We start from the raw sequence: 17,748 nt of genomic DNA on the forward strand, positions 1-17,748 counted from the left end.
CCCAAGATGCCCCTTACCCCAATTTTTTATTGCACACACTTCCCAGAGGGACAGTAAAAGAAAGCCCAATACCTCTTTAGTGCCTCAAGGATCCCCTGTAATCACCCCCTACAACCACCCACACCCCTGTGCCACTCACTCCTGCTGTGCCTCCCACCTCCCACATCCAGACATCAGAAGGAAGATACACACCCCCATACATCTGCCACAAATATCCGTGCTTTGTCTATCTCCAGACGTGACAGAGAGAACAGTTAATCTCAGGTAGAGAAGATGTGTTTTATTCAGTTAATCCAGAACTTTTGTTTTCTAATTTCCCACTAATCTCTCTGTTTTCTTTATAAGCCTTTCTGCCACAGCCTTCTCGATAGCAGGTATTTTAAATCTTTGGCCTGCTTCTGGTCTTGCCTGAAACATCTGGTGGGAAGGAAGAAAAGCAGCAGTGGGATCCAAAGTGGAGTTTGGAATAGAGACACAGAAGGGCACTGATTGTTCCTATGCCCATAACAAGTGCACAGGATCACTATGTCTGTGTGTAAACTAGCAGGACATGTGAAGGTTCACGACACGTTGGGAGAGGGACACTTAGCACAGGCTTTGCCATTTAGAATTACTATGTTGGGAAAAAAGGGCTGGATCTTTTTTGGCAGGGGAATACACTTACAAATCTTGTTAGACATACAGTATATATAACATTTTTTTCATCAGTTTCTTTTATCTGCAACATTTAGGAGGTCAGACTGAATTATCCTCTCAGCTCTAAAACACCTAGGCTTCTATTGGAAGAACAAAATGGGAATTCTTCTAAGAATATTTAGATTTTGTTTAAAATTTAAGTGTCTAATGGCAAATCTCCCTATCACCCATCTCAAAACTCTTCAGATAAATCAGTGGCATTGTAAAAGCTCCATAGTGATTTTTCTGGCACCATTATTTCAAGTTTATTTTGGATAGTGTTGGAGGGACTTTGTTGGTTGTGTCAGCTGACCATGATGATTAATATATAATTAAGATTCTTGACCATTCCTCTTGTGTCAGCAGGAACACATCAATTCCTTTGTCTTCAGCCGATGCACACACCCAGGGCTGATTGCTCAGATATTGTTGGTGGCTCACATATGAACTATCACCTAATGATTAGATAGAGCTGACAGAAATCAAATTCTAATAATTGAAAGATAACCTCATATTTTAATTCAAGCAGAAGCACTAAAAACATTGTTCAGTAGTCTTTGGGTTGTCATATCCCCAATCAAACCCCAAAAGGTGGTGGTGCCCCCTAAGAACAAGACATATCATATATTAACTACAATCTAATCTCATAACAGAGATAAAGTAATAGAAAAACAGTGCTGCTGTCATTGGAGAAATGTTGGTGTGAATAGGAAAGCAGAATCCAAGCATTAGCACCTTCTATATGGTGTACACCAAATATACCTCAGGTTAAACTGACTCACTGAAGAGAAAAACAGCAAAACAAGCACACAGAAAATCACCAACCAAATAGAAGCTATCTGGCCTTTTCCCCTCCTACCCAACATCTTTCCTGCTCATTGCACAGCACAATCTTCCTTCTTTAAAACAGTTTTGCAGCTTTGCCAGACCACAGGATATGTAAATGTGTTTTTGTTTAGGGGACATTAAGGATGCACGTGACGAAAGACTAGCAGCATATCGGCCATGAATTAAAATCTGTTACTGTATTTTAGTTTATTGATCTACTGTAAGCTTCTCAGCATTGTCTAATTTAAATAAAACTTCAATTTGTAACAATACTATAAATAGAAGGCAATATTGATCAGAGTGCCACCAGCCTGCTGAACTTTTGTTATCACTGAAGCCTGACCAGTTAATGTTGAATGTTACAATTTATTACACTGCAAAGTACAATACAACACAATAGCATTTAGATTTATAAACAAAGATATGCTGAACTACTGAAAGCAAGTTCGGTCAGCTCAGAACAAGAAGAGCATTCTGATTTACTGGTGGACTACAGCACTATTTCCCTACCTGAGGCAATATTTCATTACCTTTCTGATATGAACACCTGTTAACTCTTCTGAAGATTGAATAATTTAATTTCTTTTAGACTCTTTTAAACCCTAGAAAAACATCTGATGTCCATCAGCAAAGATTCATTACTGCTGTGGTAGTTTTTTTGAGTTTTTGAGGAACATTACCAGTTAAGATGGGCAAACAATGTCCTAGGAGACAGAACCTTCATAACAAATAGTAGCAGATACCAGACTCCTAACGTTACTTCTTATCTTCCCCTCTTCCCTTTCATAGGAGTAAAAACTGAAGTAAATGGATGTAAAACAGCACACTTACAGGCAAATTCCACATGAGGGACTATTGTTAGGCAGTGAGCAATAAAGCACTCTCTAGACAAAGTATATTTCATTGCAGATCTTCCGCTCCTGCAGGTACATTGTTCCAGGGAAATTACTGAATTGCCTTAAAGAAAGCTCAGTGTGCCTGCATCATCAGCCAGGAAAGCAAGATGTGTGCTCACTTTCCATTCTAGGTGCAGAAGAGAAGGCTCCTTGGGCTCTCTTCTTCTTCAAGAGTAAGGCCACTGGGATAGCCTGCAAGACAGAAAAACATCCAAGAAAACAGTTCTCTTGGTTTTGCTTCAGAACAGAGGAAAATCAACTTTCCCAGCCAGGGCATCTCTACCCCAGAGCTGTAAATGTAATTTAAAAACCTCCACAATCCAGTGAAAAACATTTATTAGCTGTGCCTGGATGCAGCATTGCTTAGTGAAACACAGTGCTCACCTGCACCTGGGCAAGAGGAGTTCATAAGCCAGCAAGGTATGGCACAATGTAGGCTGCTCAGACACTCCAAGAGGGAATTCCTGGGGCAGTGTTGAAGCAGAGGAGAGCCTCTGTCTCAAGGATGGGAATCAATACTAGTGTGAAGGGCCACTTCCCTGTGCAAATGCCAGAAATATGATCTACCAGTTATTCCACTCAAACTCCTGTGTGATGCAGATGGGTGAAACTCTGGTGTGAATCCGCCTGCACGTGTTAAAATGGGCACTGGAGCAGGGCTGTGAACTCTGCCCTGTGAACAAGTGGCTGCACACAAACACACCCCACACGAGGGACCCTTGGACAAGGCCCTTCATCCACTTTGTTCTTCCAGGCAGATCTCTTCCTTTGCCTGCCTCTGACGAGCAACTTCTAACAATGTCCTGCAGCTCCTCCTCCCCATGGTCTGTCACAGCTCTGCAGAGAAGCGGTTCTTTCCCTGCCATCCCAGCAATGTCTTCACAGGAGGTTGAAGCCTGTCCTGTGCCCTTTACTCTGTACTCACACAGCAGCACAAGGGACTGGCTGCAACCCAGGCAGTATAATCCAAGAAAAACAGCTTGTGCTACAGAGCAACACACAAACATCAACCTGAGAGCGTCCATCCAGGACAGGACCAACTTTCTCCAGGCAGAACTAAGGCAGAGAGTGCTGAGGAAGCAACTGCAAGGGAAGCAGCACCAGCCCCTTCAGAGGGGCAGCCATGAGCTGCCCCTGCCCCTGCTCCTGACATGGGGGACAGGCAGAAGCGCCCCAAAACCTGCCCAGGCCACAGCTGCTGGCAGTGTCTGCAAGAGCTTCAGCTACAAAGCCGTGCAGGGAAATTGTGTACATAGCACCAATAGCAGCACTCCTATTTGAATTAGAAAACAATAATGTAAATAAAGTAATATTAGTATGCATATTTCCTGAGAGAATTTTCTCTCTAGAGCTCGATGTCTATTAGCCTTCAGCCAAAATAAAGGTCATCAAACAGAAGATTCTTTCTTTTTTTCCTTTAACAAAGAATGTAATCCACTCTGACGCCTTCAGACTGGGGAATTAATTTTTTAATTAGGAGCTGTAACTAAAATGCTGTTATCATAGAAACAATGTTAGGGTTTAAATTTTACTTATTTAAAACAAGACCAGGCATTTTGAAGTGGTTTCAGGTGGAAGGGACACGACTGAACCAGGGGTTTGTGTACAGAGTATGCAATGATCAGATTAGCCTTTTAAGCTTTCATTCAAAATTCACCTGTCTCTAGGTATTTTTGATCTTGTCAGGTTAGGGGGAACAGAGTCTTGATATGTTTGTTATTTACAGGTTCATGTCCTCCTAATGAGCCCTGACCCACAGAAATATGCTGACACTCCCACAGTGCAGGCACTCCTGCAAATGTGGTGCTTCCCTCCTCACTAAAGCAGCACCAGCAAAGAAAACCTGAAACTCAACTCAGTCAAATACTTAAAGCTTTATTTTTGGTTAGCACAGATGCGAGGTACCAAACTTAGAGAGAGCAGGCAGTCTGCAAATTAGTAAGATTACTTGTTCAGGAATTTTAGAGGAATTTGGCAAAAATAACTGACATTTGGTCCATTCCGACTTAAAATGTCATTTGATGTGATAATATTTGGCAGATCTTTAAATCTTTCTAGAAAAAACAAATTCTAACTTCAAATCACACCTTAAATTAAATTTCAATTCCCTAACCATAATTATGAATTTTTAATTTTATACTGATGAAGTCTCCAATCTGCACAATTCCTAATTCTGCAGTTCACCCAAGCCAGAAATTTAAATAATAACATTTTATATCCTTTCAAATGCCCAAGACAGTATGAAGCATGGTTCCTTGCATAAACTGTTACAAACATATCAGGAATATGTTCAAATAAAATTCATAAATAATATTAACTACATAAAATACAGAATGTCTCAATCTGTTGCAGGAAACTTTGAAAGCAGAAGAGGTTACATTCAATGAATGTTTTGTTCATTAAAAAGTATTCACACCAGTCTAATCGAAAGTTTGGCTTTTGCATCCCCCTTTTCCTTTTCCAGCTGTCAAATTCTGGTCTGAACACCACATTTGTTGACTTCTTCTGCCAAAGTCTTGTTTAGTTTATGGATTCACAACTGGACAGAAGGAAAAAAAGGAGGCCTGAGACAGGCTGAAAGATAGACAAGAGCAGAGTTGAATAAAGCCAGATCAGGTGAAAAGGAAATGAGATCTGGAAAAAATCAAAAGGCAGGAGGCCTAGGGAAGGACAAGAGCACATATGGGAGAGGATTTGCAGATTGAAGGATATAATAATGGGGAATGGCAGCTAAGAGACAATGAAACCAGCAAACAGATGGAAAGAAAAAGGACAAGGAAAGAGAAATAAAGTTCAAAAGTGCCAGAAATAGAGCAGGAGCTATTTAACAGCGAATCAGGCAGTGAGAAGAAAGATACTGAATGGAAAAGATTTGACTATTAAAAAAAGCCCCTATATTAAAATCTTTATCACACTAGATTCTGCAGCAAGAAGATATATTTCCCTTTTTTTCCAAGAAAGTCCAATATTTGGAACAGTTTTAATGCAAAGGTAGAATTAGTTAAAAAAGTAGTGTATAACTGAACTTTTAGTGCTAATAGTAACCATATCTATTTTAAATATTCCTACAAGTACTAACCGGATCCTTCAGAGTTATCCTCTCCGTTTCTCTGTATATAAACAGAAAGAACTCCATAAGGCAAATAAACACCTCTTGCCATCTGCTGAGAAACAAGCACTAAGAGTCTTTACAAGTTCATTTTAATGAAAAACTTTTCAGGGATGCCCGGTATGTAACATGATCCATCAATGTTTCAGTTTCACAGCCCTGATTTAAGGCAGTCACATACAAAACGTGGCAGATTCTCTGCTTTCCAAGAATGATATATGAATTACAGAACACTCTAAAAATGCATATTAATTTCTAGAAACCTTACTTAAAATACCTTGGCAGTTTGGATGGACCAAAGTATATGCATATTAATATAAAACCTCACATATTTCAAAAACTTACAGATTGCAATAGCTCTTTTAGTTTTTTTTTTTTTTACATAAATATGGTACATATATTTTAAAATCACATAGATTAAACTGTATGGGTTATTCCATTTTGTTTGCTCTTATTACTACCAAGGAAAAACATACTTAGGTGAAAAAAGCAACCTGTGGAAAATATGACTAGCTGTTTGCATAGAAAGACAACTTTAATCTCAAACTTCTTGCCATTGACTCAAAGAAGACTGGCTAATTTCTAAAAAAAATGCAGATTAATAATAATTGCATTGATAGTTCAGTTTCTTTCCTGAATATAATGGTACAGCACAGGCCTTTATCCTGACAGCAAGAATAAAAGAATGTTTACACATCCTTAGCTCCTAAAAATCAGCAGAGTCCCTTATACCCAGGAATGTCAGAACAGCACAGAAAGTCTAAAGATTTGTCTCAGTAAAATCACTTTACCTGATCTGAAGGGATCTCAAAGTCCTTTTCCATATCCCAAGGAATGCTCAAGCACAGTTTCAGTTCTTCTGTATCCACTAAAATAACATGGGATTGTCCTTCCTTCACCTTTCCTGAAAAGGAATAATTTCTTATTTTCATTTGAGAGGGACAACACCCTCCAGAAGTGTAAATTCCTCTGTGAGGGGGCTTACACAGGTACAGCTCTACCACACACACTCATTACAATCACGTCATTAACCACGTCACCGGTAACCAATTTCTGAGTAGTTTGGGCATGAAGCACTTAAAAATGGACAGACAAGCACCTCTTATACGCAGCCAAGAACATTTCAGAAAAGAAATGGTTAAACATTTAAGCAGTGTTATACCTGCTTGATAAATCACATCATTTTCCGAAATAAAAATAGGCATTGCATATGTGCCAAACAAGTGAGCTCCTCACTTTATTTGGGTTCTTTGTTGGCTTTCGGGTTCTGGGACTGGGGTATATTTTTATGTATATTTTGCTTAAAATAAAGCCCCAGGTCAGTCTTGGTGTAATTTTTTTAGCTAGTCAAGTTATGAACCCCTGAAAAAAGGTGTTTTTAATGGAAAGGCTGACAACCCCTTAAGTGAAGTGCTGTGAATGATGGCACCTTGATCAGAGTTGGAGAAAACGTTCAATGTGATATAAGCTACTGAACTAAGTTGTAAAATGACAAGGACTGAGTGAACAGTTTTTAATACAGATAATATTGTTCATATAGTCTATAAATATAGAATTAAATGTTGACCTCTATCTCCCATGTCAAAAGTCAAAGTCAGTGTCAGCACATATTGTTTTTATTTGTTTCAAGAGAAAAATAGATCAACAACATTAACCTCACAATGAACAGAGAATTGAATGAATTAAAAAGCAGTACCCCATAAATCCCCTTCCTTTTATTGGCACAGTGATAAAAATGCCTAGGGCTTAGAGGAAAAGGGTAGTCTCAGACACTCATCTGAGCTGCTCTATGTACACAGAGCTGTACATCACATGCTAAAACAGAGGAACAGAGATATTAAGATTTGTACAGTCTCATATAATACATAATATCCATCAAATTGCATCATAGCATCCTGCAAAACAGGGCATGTCAGATATCCCTAAGACAAGTAGATTATCACTAGACTACTTTAAAGCAACTTTAGCCTTCCACCTACCTTTGAAAAACACATTTCACAAAAGATATTAAATACACGAAAAGAAGACTTTATTCAATACCATCCATACTTGTGGTTTACCAGTATTTTAAGACATCACCTGAAAAAAATCCATTGTGCTTAGAGAGTTACCAGCTTCACTGGTTGGGTAGCTCCTTAAATTTTTGGCTCATTGGGATAGGAATGAGGGATAAGACATTTTTCTCCTGTTTAAAACGTCATTTTTTTCAAAACACCTCATAATAATAAAGGCTCTTATTTCACAACGCCATAGTAAATTTGACAGTTAACTAAAATGAGCAGTTTCAATTGCAAATTCAGTTTAATTGCAATTTTTAGTGCTGCATAATTAAACTGAAAGTGTTCTAAAAAGATTCACACAGTCAAAACTAGGACAGAAACAAAAGCATTTTCACAGCATTGGTTTAGGGGTTTCTAATCAATTTCTAGAGAAACTGACAAAAAGTAACATTTAAAAACAAATCAGTTTAACAAAAGAAAAGGAATGGTATCATCTGAAAAATTCAGCTGTTAGTTTTTGTTTACATTTTCTTATCCTCCTGCAGCTTCTAGGATATACACAAATTCTTTTGGTTTACTGCTCCAGTGATTATCTGCTGGCAATGTTGCATCATGTGAAAAACATTTTACAGCATTTGCACTGGGTACTAAACACACAAAAGCAACTAATTACAACGTTTGTCAAATCTAGAGTGTGTTCTGTGGACACTTACTGGAATCAAATTCCATTTTTCTTCTTGAAATGGGTTGGCTGACTTTGAGTTTCACCAGTAAAGCATAGGCTTGGAGTGAAATCTTGACTCCCACACTGCTGAAGGCTGGTGTGCTGAAGCTCATCTATATCTTGGTGAGAAAAGCCTTCTCAGGCTTGAACATTCACAGGGCTTGAAAGAATTTTACAGCTGGCTATAAAGAGCAACTTTTCTGCTCCACATGTATTCATGCAGCTTCTGGGCAGAACCAGTCATGGCGCTTTTCATAGCTGGATGATCAGAAGACTTCTCTATAACTTCTAGTAAAGAAGGAAAGACATGTATTTTATTATACTAGAGGATTATTGGTGTGTAGGGCAACACTGAATAGCTGTATAAAGCAAATCACTTAAGGCCTTGCTAAGCCTGTAAACTCAGTCATAGCTTTACACAGAGAAATAATGTTCAAACAGGGAGGGTGCTTTCTAAGACACATGGCTGATAAAATTTTAACTTCAACCTTGGTTTTAAAAAAATCTTTGTGTGATTCGAAGAATACTGTTTACTGCACGGAAAGGATGATGAATGTGTTACAAGGGCCTAAAAAAAGAAATAGAATACTTTGTCTCTCTTTTTATTATTTGAGTCCTTATCCCATTAAGCCAATTTGCATATTGGGAATGTTATAATATTGTAAGTTTAAGGTTTAGCTGTTACGACAGTCAAGTAACAGAAGCATCAGCTCTCCAGCAAGAACATGTGAGTTTATGGTTGGTTGTGATTCTCCTGTGAGAAACAAAAATGAGGTTTTGCATTCTGACCTGTGCCAAGGGGCCCAGCAGCCGTCTGGGTGCAGGGACAGAGGCCAGCCAGCACCAGAGACTACCAGGATGGACAACAGAGATGAATCCTTGCAGAAAGAGAAAGGAAAAGAGTCACAGAGCTACAGCAGCCAGATCCTCAGGAATATCCCTGGAGACTGCAGTGACTGGAGCTCTCAGGCAGGAGCTCGGCAGCACAAGAAATGTTTGAATGATGCTGCAGCCTCCTCTCATTCCATACGAGCCATCCTTTAACTTGAGCTTCTCTCAGTGCACTGAGTATTCTGAAGTTTATTGTTCCACAATATCATACAGAAATAAGCTCACTGAGTAAAAATATCCGGTTTTCCATATATTTATAAAAACAATGATCACATTTGTTAAACAGGCAACCATATTGCTTAACATAATTCCAACACTAAAAAGACACAAAACACAGACAACTTTAAACTTTAACAGATTCAAGCATATGAACAGGAAATACAACAACGATTGACAGTGACTGTTGATAATTAACTGATAAAAACTAAGTTTATTTGTAAATACCAGTATCCCAACTCATAACAATTTACATTTTAAGAAATTCATCAATCAAGCCTGTAATGCGAATTTCCTGTTTGTCATTTTCTTCCACAATTTGAAAGCTTTCTTATGCTTGGTGTTCAACTGGGAAAATTCTTCAACATCACCCAAGAACTTTGGCATCAATCTAGAAACGATAGTTTGCACAGATATATTAACTGAGATAAATGAATCAGTTTAAATCCTGGTGTAGATACTGTTATAGATTAAAAATATCTTATCTATATGTTAGGACTGTCTATAGTAATCAGCACTTCTTATTCTGTTTTGAAATACGTAGATACCTATTCAAAAGCACAGCATTAAAAAACTCACACAGGCTTTTTTTCTAACTAGCCTTTGGTGTTAAATTACAATACTCTATATTTATCAAAATAATGAAGATGTGTTCAGCTTATGCAATGATCTCCTACTTTAGTTGAGTGAACACATAAAAAGAAACAGTTGCTGTGTTTACTATTATTTATTATTATTACTATCATTATTTCAATAATAGCGAAATGCAGATAAGTATTTGGCTTGTTGAAATTTTAGCATGAGCTCCAAAAATTTCACACATATTTAGCATACTGATTCCAGACATGGAGAAACAAATTAGCAGATAAGTATTGTGGTAATCATTAGTTAAAATTCTCCAATACAAGCTAGTGTCAGCATCCACTTTCAGAGCCAAGGAAAATATTCATAAGCTTTTACTTCCTGTAATAGAGAATTCACTGTTAACTAGGATTCAGATCCCATGTTTTCAGTCTCCCTACAAACATGAGTCCTCTCTTAGGGATTCTATTAAAAAACTCTCCCTGCTAACAAAAAAATAAAAAAAATACACTGTGATAAAATGCCTTTAATCAAAAGGACCTCAAGATATTGAAACCTGCAATAACAGCTGCAAAAAAAATAATCAGAAGTACAGCTAGCCTTCATTTCTTGAAGCCACGGTCATCTGAGAGAATATTATTTTCTATTAAAATATAAAACACACAATTATTGATTCTTCCTGCCTGTTTCATACATCTTATATGCCGCACATTTAAACACACCTATATTTTTAAACTTTCCATTAAAATACTAGTTAGATGATAACAAGGTAAGGTAGACCAATTTAAAACCTTGTAAGGCCATTAAGAATTTACTACTAGAAAAATAGAAGTTAACAGAAGAACTTATGCTCCACATTTTCACATCTGGGCTTGCAAAAGTAGCTTTTGCAAGTCTCATGCTTCTCTCTGTGTGCTCTTATTGTCAGCCTTTTGATCTAGCTGAAGAGAAATAAGGACAACCACAGAGCTACACGTGTCACTCAAAGACACAAACATGCTCTATGATATCCTGGAACCCTAAATAAGAGCAGTGCCTTGCTACCAGAGGAAGGTGAGGGGCTCGTTCATCCTGCAGTGAAAACAAGCTACAAAGCAGTGCACTCCAGGATTCATCCCTCCCATTTGTGGCACATTTGGGGGATCAGGTTTGCCACAGATCACCTAGGAGACAAGAAAGGGACTCTAGAGCAGTAAAAAAGTACCAAATGAACAAAGTGCTCACAAGTGGCTTTGCTGATGCTGGAGAACAGAGTGGATGGCGTTTGTCACAGTCCTGACATCCCCCAAGTGTTGCTGCTGCACTAGTTCTGCCCTTCCAGTGCTATCTGAAAAAAAAATTTGTACACAATACTTAGTACATCGACAAGCCAAAGATTTTTATTATTATTTTCTTTTTCTATCCATTTATGGTTACAAATTAATGAAATTACATGAGACTGAAGCCAATGACAACTGCTAATCTGTAAGCAACAACAAGCAAGGAAAAGCTGATAGGAGTACAGCTGTTTTATTTTAATTGAGGAATGATTTTATGTTGGAAGCACTCAATATTCACAGCAAATTAAAAATAATGAAGTGAATTGATACCAATGATATTTTTTTTACCTACTATCCCTTTGTAAATCTATTTCTTCACACAAATTGACATGTCTAATTGATACATATGCTATTATTCCTCATTAGTAGGCTGAATAAAATAATTCTTGATTAAATTTATTGCAATTTACAATCCAGCATAATGCTTGCAAGCTATAAAAGTCAATCAACAGGAAACAGAAAAAAACCAGATGACATTATTACTTTTTATATATACACAACAATCTCATGTGTTTGATGGAACCTCCCTAAGCATTTCATTGCTCCTCAGGAGCTACAGGCTGTCTCCAACAGGTCACTTCATTTTTCATATGGCCATAGATGTATTTCACTGCATACATTCTTCTGAGTTTTTCTGATAAATATCACCTCTAATAAGCAAATTATTTGCGTATTTAGCAATCTGTTAGAAGTTGTCTGGAAGAGTTAGCCTTCTACTTACACTCAAACAAAATTATGCAGAAGAGCTGATGATTTACTTTGTGTGGATTAGAGAGTTTGATTTATGTTGTGTTATCACTGCGTCAAAAAAGTTCAACAAGTAGCAAAAATTCAGAATTTCAATGAAACAAAGAAAGTCAATAGTAAACCTGACAAGCAAAATATATATCTTGTGATGCAAAATTTCCAGCCAAAAAGAAAATGGAATCAATGGCAGGTCAGTCTGTTCTTTATAATTTTAACTTATTCCACATCTTGCCCTGGCCTCCACTATTTTTTGGGAAATTTTTTGGTATTCTGAACCTAGCAGAGCAGCTATTATGTTACTCTCTAATGGCAAGAAAAGTATGTTATGATCAGACTCTTTCTGTGGCCTATTGCTCCTATTTCTCTGGAGAATGTTAGCAGCTGGCACAGGATTGCTGCCCTTGCTGATGCTGGGCTTCAGACTTGAGAAATAATTTACCCAAAAATGCAGTATATACACTATAATTAGTACAGACACAGAATAGATAACCTATTCTTGTTGCCTGAACTTAATACAATTTCTTTTTGATGAAGAGCCTCTGATGCCCTGACTGTGTGTCTGCCCTGATTGTAGTCTGTATGTCAACTTGTTCAGATAAGCAGAAGAAATTGCTCAAAAAGTCAGACATTACTGTATAGGACCACAGGATCAGAATTAAAGCCTAAACTGTATTGGGAATGTTTTCCATTCATATGACATACCATGTTCTTTGTAAGACAGTAGATAAAATCTAATTTTAAAAAATTAATTTCTAGTTCAAATACAACTTCTATCTATAAACCTAATGAATTAGAAGAGAGAAATACAGAAGTCTACAGATGTAACTGAAATTAAGGTACAGATTCTAAGGGTGTAATATGACAGTCTCCACTGAAAAATAATCTAGATTTTATTCTAGAGCTATTTGAGATTCACAACTGCATTTTTATACAACATAATTCCAGTAACTGATTTTTTTTTGATTACTACTTGGGAATTTTGATCAAATCTTTGTAAAAGGCAATATCGCTCAATTCAGAAAGACCCCTGACATTTCAAAATCAAACCCTCCATTTAAAAAAAAAATAGGAGGAAGAGGTACTATCAGCAGCAAACCCAGCTGTTTCAGGATTCATCTACTACTTGATATGTGTTACTCAGCACAGTAAACAACCAGTCTGCCAGGGGCAAAAAATCAAAGAGCTCTGTGCCGGCTGAACAGCATCTTTTAAAGAACTGAGGAAGTGGCCCAAAAAAGCAGCCCTTAGAGGCAGGCAGAGGTTTTCTAGTGTTCCTGGGGGACCCTGCCATTTCAGAAAGTGCTGCCACCCAGACCTGCACCATGCTCCATGTGTGAGATCATGTTTCAGGGTGACCAAAGGTATTTCCAACAACAAAACTATCCACAACAGAACAAGAATAATCAGGGGCTATGGCCTTATTGAAACTGAATTCTAATGTAGGTCCTCCACAGGCATTTAACCTCAACTGCCAAAGGTGACTTAATTCATTAAACCTTTCCAGCCTTCTTCTCTGGACAATAGATAAAACCAGCATGGATGTGCTGCTCATTCATTCTGATCCAGGGTGCTCTCTTGGTCTGCACACACCCAGCGAGGGTAAAGGACCCTCATCTGTGCCAGGCCATGGAAAAAGAGCCAGAGCAGGGCTGCAGGGACTGTGTGGCTGGGACATCCCCCAGAGCAGCTCAGCTGGTTACAGTAGGGTACTGATAACACACTGAGTGTGGGTTCAAAATATCCCTGTATGGGCCATTTACTTAAGAGTTGAACCTGATTATCCTTGTGGGTCCCTTCCAGCTCAGAATATTCTAAGTCACAAGTGATGTGATGTCCCATGGGGGCCAGCTCAGCTACCCCCCTTCTAGCAGCAGACCCACAAAGCAAAGACCTTTATATTTCAACAGCCATTATCTTGCCATCACTTTTAATCTAGAAAAACCATATTAAGAAAAACATGATGGCAAAGATTATGATCAGCCTTAAATACACCATTTTCATTCAGCTCCAACAAACTCAATAGGAAGACTATTTCATGAAAGAGCACAACAGATTGAAATTCAATAGTTTATTTAATCCGAGCATAATGAAATAAAATTATACATATATATATATACACACACACACGTGTATGTGTGTGCACAGTGAGGGAGAAGCTACTGCTTTCACATACATAAAATTTCTATTATAAATCTCGAATAAGAAATGTGATATCAGCTCTAAAGTTTAAGGGTATTCTGCTCAGAATGCTTCTAGCTGCAAACACAAAAACAAACTGATACATCTATGACATTTGCAATTTTTAAATCTTAATAACTTGTGAAATTAATAAAAAAAATTCACTCACTTTATTATATTCATCACCACAGAAGACAAAGGTATTATCCAGTCGAGTCTATACCAAAAAGAAACACCCGCATTAATATCTGCGATTTGATACACATTCCAAACACAAGAAGTAACAAATTTGGTGACAAAGCTGTCAAAATATGTTCTGCAAATACATTGGCAAGAGATCTGGACATACTAAAGAAATTCAGTGAAACAAAATAGGTGCCAAATGGGGATGTTTGACAGAGTGTTCAAAAATACATTTAGACCAAAGCAGGAACATATCCAACAGAGAGATTCTCTACATAAATTATCATGAAACTATTAGAAATAATTGGCCAGTGATTTCAAAATATTACATATACTTTTAATGTTATCAAAGAGCTGTGTTGTGAACCATGTGTGATTTCTTGGCGATTGAATTTTTGGCCGCACAACAGCGTTTTTAGGTGCAAGTGAAAATACTATATCCCATACTGTAAGTCAATCTGTAGTCTTTGAAATTGCATCGAGCTTCCAAGTGCTTTGAAAGGCTGTTGGGGGAAATACTATAAAGTCTGGATACTCTGGGAGGCTGCAGAGCACAGCCTTTGCAGTGGCTCTGCTGAACAGATGCCTTCCCCAAGGCTGAAGAGAGCCCACATGATAAAGATGTCACGGCCAACCTCTCCAGCCAGAATGGAGGTGTCTGTGGTCACAGTGCCCCAGGCCACCAGGTCAGTGTAGCCCTGGTCCCTACAGCAGGTACCACAGTGCTGACACAGGCCAGTGCTGGAGGTAAAGAGGCACAGGGGGAGGCACCTGTACACCTCTGCCAGGCTAACAAGAGCAGATTAATTTATATTCAGTGTTGTATTACCAGCATTTCTCAATAAAATGAAGTCACCTAAATGTTTCCAAATACTTCTGTGAAAGCTGATAACTCTGCAGACATACTTGCAGGAGCAGCAGCCCCTGCTCTGCACTTGGATGCCTTGGTAAATTAAGGGGATCAGGGGTCTACCCTGCAGACCCTTCAAAGGCATGAAAATCAAAACTGTTTAATGGTTCTATAGAAATACAGACCTTGTAACAGAATAAAACTGAGCAAGTCAAAGTAGACTACCCAGAAAGCAGACAGGGTGCCAGGGCAGCTTCCTTCAGCCCCAACGTGCAGCTGAGCTAAATGCTTACATCTTGAGCATGCACTGAAATTTATGGAGTCTGCTCAGATCTTAAGGCTCAGAGTATCTGGGGTTAAAATCTGGCTTCCCTGAAGCGTGTGGAAATATATTCCCCGACTTCAGTAGGACCTGTTATAATCTACAAAGGTTTCAACAGCACACTGATCTGGGCCTCCCATTAGGGCATTGAGCCAAGTGAATTATATTCTTCATATGTTCACTCTCAAAAATTTGTGGTTGACTTTTAGGAAAACATTTTTACATACACGTTGTGGAATTCCCTCATTATTATCCTATATCAAAGACGCACGCTCTGAATTTGAGGTAGTACAAGGTAAGATTTGTGTTAACTTCTGGCAAGTTCATTCCTTACGCTTGAAGTGAGCCTCTGAGAAAGCCCTCTCCTGCACAGACAAGCTTTTTCCAACTCCTGAAAGATCAATTTTCCTGAACAACCACAAAGAAAAAGGCACAGATATAACTTAAGTAGCCCATAACTCCATTTATTCCACCGAGATGAGAACTTTCCAGAAAAGCCTCATCCAGTGCTTGCTATCATTTCTCCTTACTCATTTTGACATCCTCAAGGGCTGCCTCCAGCTTCCTACATCCCTCCCTGTGCTGTCCCAGGCTGTTGGTGGGCTCCTGTAGGTTTGGAAGCCGGGCAAGGAAAAGCTCTGACTTCTGCTGGAGTAGAAAGTGGCACGAGTTTTGTAGCTGCCTTTAGTCCTGAGCAAAACATTCCAGTTTTGGACATCAACCTAAAAAATATATGGCAGCACAGATAAGGTTTTTTACTTCATATTGTAACTGCTGTTTCTGTCAGCAGATTGTGGGTTTTACCTGTGAGCTACACCTTTTGGAACTGGTTACAGAGCTTTCAGATAGGCATTTTTTGTTGGACAAATGAATTTACTAAAAAAAATTACTATCAGCAAAGCAGACTGAGTTACTTAAATGGGCATATTTGTTTTTTCCTTCTGTGTGAGGCCTTTAAATTTAACATGCCTTTAAGAAGTATTAACTTTTAAGTTGCCATAAAATCAAATAATTGTATTTATTAATTTGTTTTAATTACCAAGCACAGATAAGCATATGTCCTACTTAGCCTGGGAAAATCTGAATGCACACCTGCTCCAACAAGCAGTCTGTAAAATGAGACGTGAGGAAAATATTTGAATTACATTTCCCTGTTCCAACATACCATTTTTAAAAACCACTTTCAACACTGAACTAGGCCTTTACAGTTAAGGCATTTTACAAGATGATACTGAGCTATGTTTCCTGTCTATGAAGAAGGCACCAGCATATAAAATGGTAGTGAATTTGCATTACCTCCAATCCATCATTCTTTGAGTGCACAGGAAAAACTGTGAGACCTGCTGCAACAAAGCACAGCCTTGTGTTGACAGATTCTTATTTAAGTGACTGTGAATACAACAATTCCACAAATAATTTGTCAAGTGTGTGGCTGAACTAGCTCTGAACCCTGATAAATACCAACTCTCCTCACTGCTACAAAGGCATGATGTTCTGTGTGCGGGCAGTGAGTAACAAGCACCAGGATTTAACAATCGATGCTACTATATTTCTCTTTTCTTTGTGGTTAAAAAAGCCTTGAAGGGTGGCTCTTTCAGCAGTGTTAAGTACTAGTGGTGGCTATGCCTTGCAAATCTAAGTAATACACTGAAGGCTGAGGTGAAAGGAATAGCACACTGCATCCATTTTTAGCTGCATTTAAAACATATGGTTTATGTTCTCTGGTGAAAAACACTCTTTACTGTATAGTTAGCAGACTCTTGTTTAATACAGGCTATTATTAAATGGACCTCTTTCAAGTTACGATAATAGGACATCTACTTCGCTGCTTTTTGCATCCTAAGGCATATATTTGGACCGGGGTAATTCAAGAGAAGAGTCTCTTTCAGGAAAAATAACTCAAACTCTAGGGGAACACATGTACATATTAATAGGAGGAAAAACACTCCTTCCAGGTATTCAATTGAAATCAAGATTGCATTTTTCTATCATGCAGTGCATTCTAAAGGCGTTATGGATGTATGAGAAAAAAATCATTTTTAAAGAAATGTAAATCTAATCAGTCTTGAAGCTAGCAATATATACATAAATGTCTCTTGCAGACATAATTTAGTATGCATTATTAATTTATTTTTCATAAAGCTTTCCAGCTACAAAAAGGATAAGTGGAAATGTGCACCCACATTGACGATAATGCTCATTTGTCAGGCAGGAGTGAACATATTAAC

At 38.2% G+C, this 17,748-nt stretch overlaps 1 long non-coding RNA gene across 3 annotated transcripts in view; it reads right to left on the reverse strand.

The window, feature by feature from the left end:
• Nucleotides 1–9,295: 9,295 nt before the first annotated feature.
• LOC138117019 (uncharacterized) overlaps nt 9,296–17,748 on the reverse strand; it is a 27,932-nt gene continuing 19,479 nt past the window's right edge. For 2 of the 3 annotated variants that reach the window (XR_011154465.1, XR_011154464.1), the window contains exons 2-5: nt 16,051–16,242; nt 14,335–14,382; nt 11,146–11,248; nt 9,296–9,730 (exon numbers count right to left, since the gene is read on the reverse strand). This is a non-coding gene — a long non-coding RNA (uncharacterized lncRNA). The remainder of the gene's footprint in view (nt 9,731–11,145; nt 11,249–14,334; nt 14,383–16,050; nt 16,243–17,748) is intronic. The other variant, XR_011154463.1, reaches the window with a different exon arrangement.

This window comes from Aphelocoma coerulescens, chromosome 11 (assembly GCF_041296385.1).
Source record: "Aphelocoma coerulescens isolate FSJ_1873_10779 chromosome 11, UR_Acoe_1.0, whole genome shotgun sequence".
NCBI classification, from domain to species: Eukaryota; Metazoa; Chordata; class Aves; order Passeriformes; family Corvidae; genus Aphelocoma; species Aphelocoma coerulescens.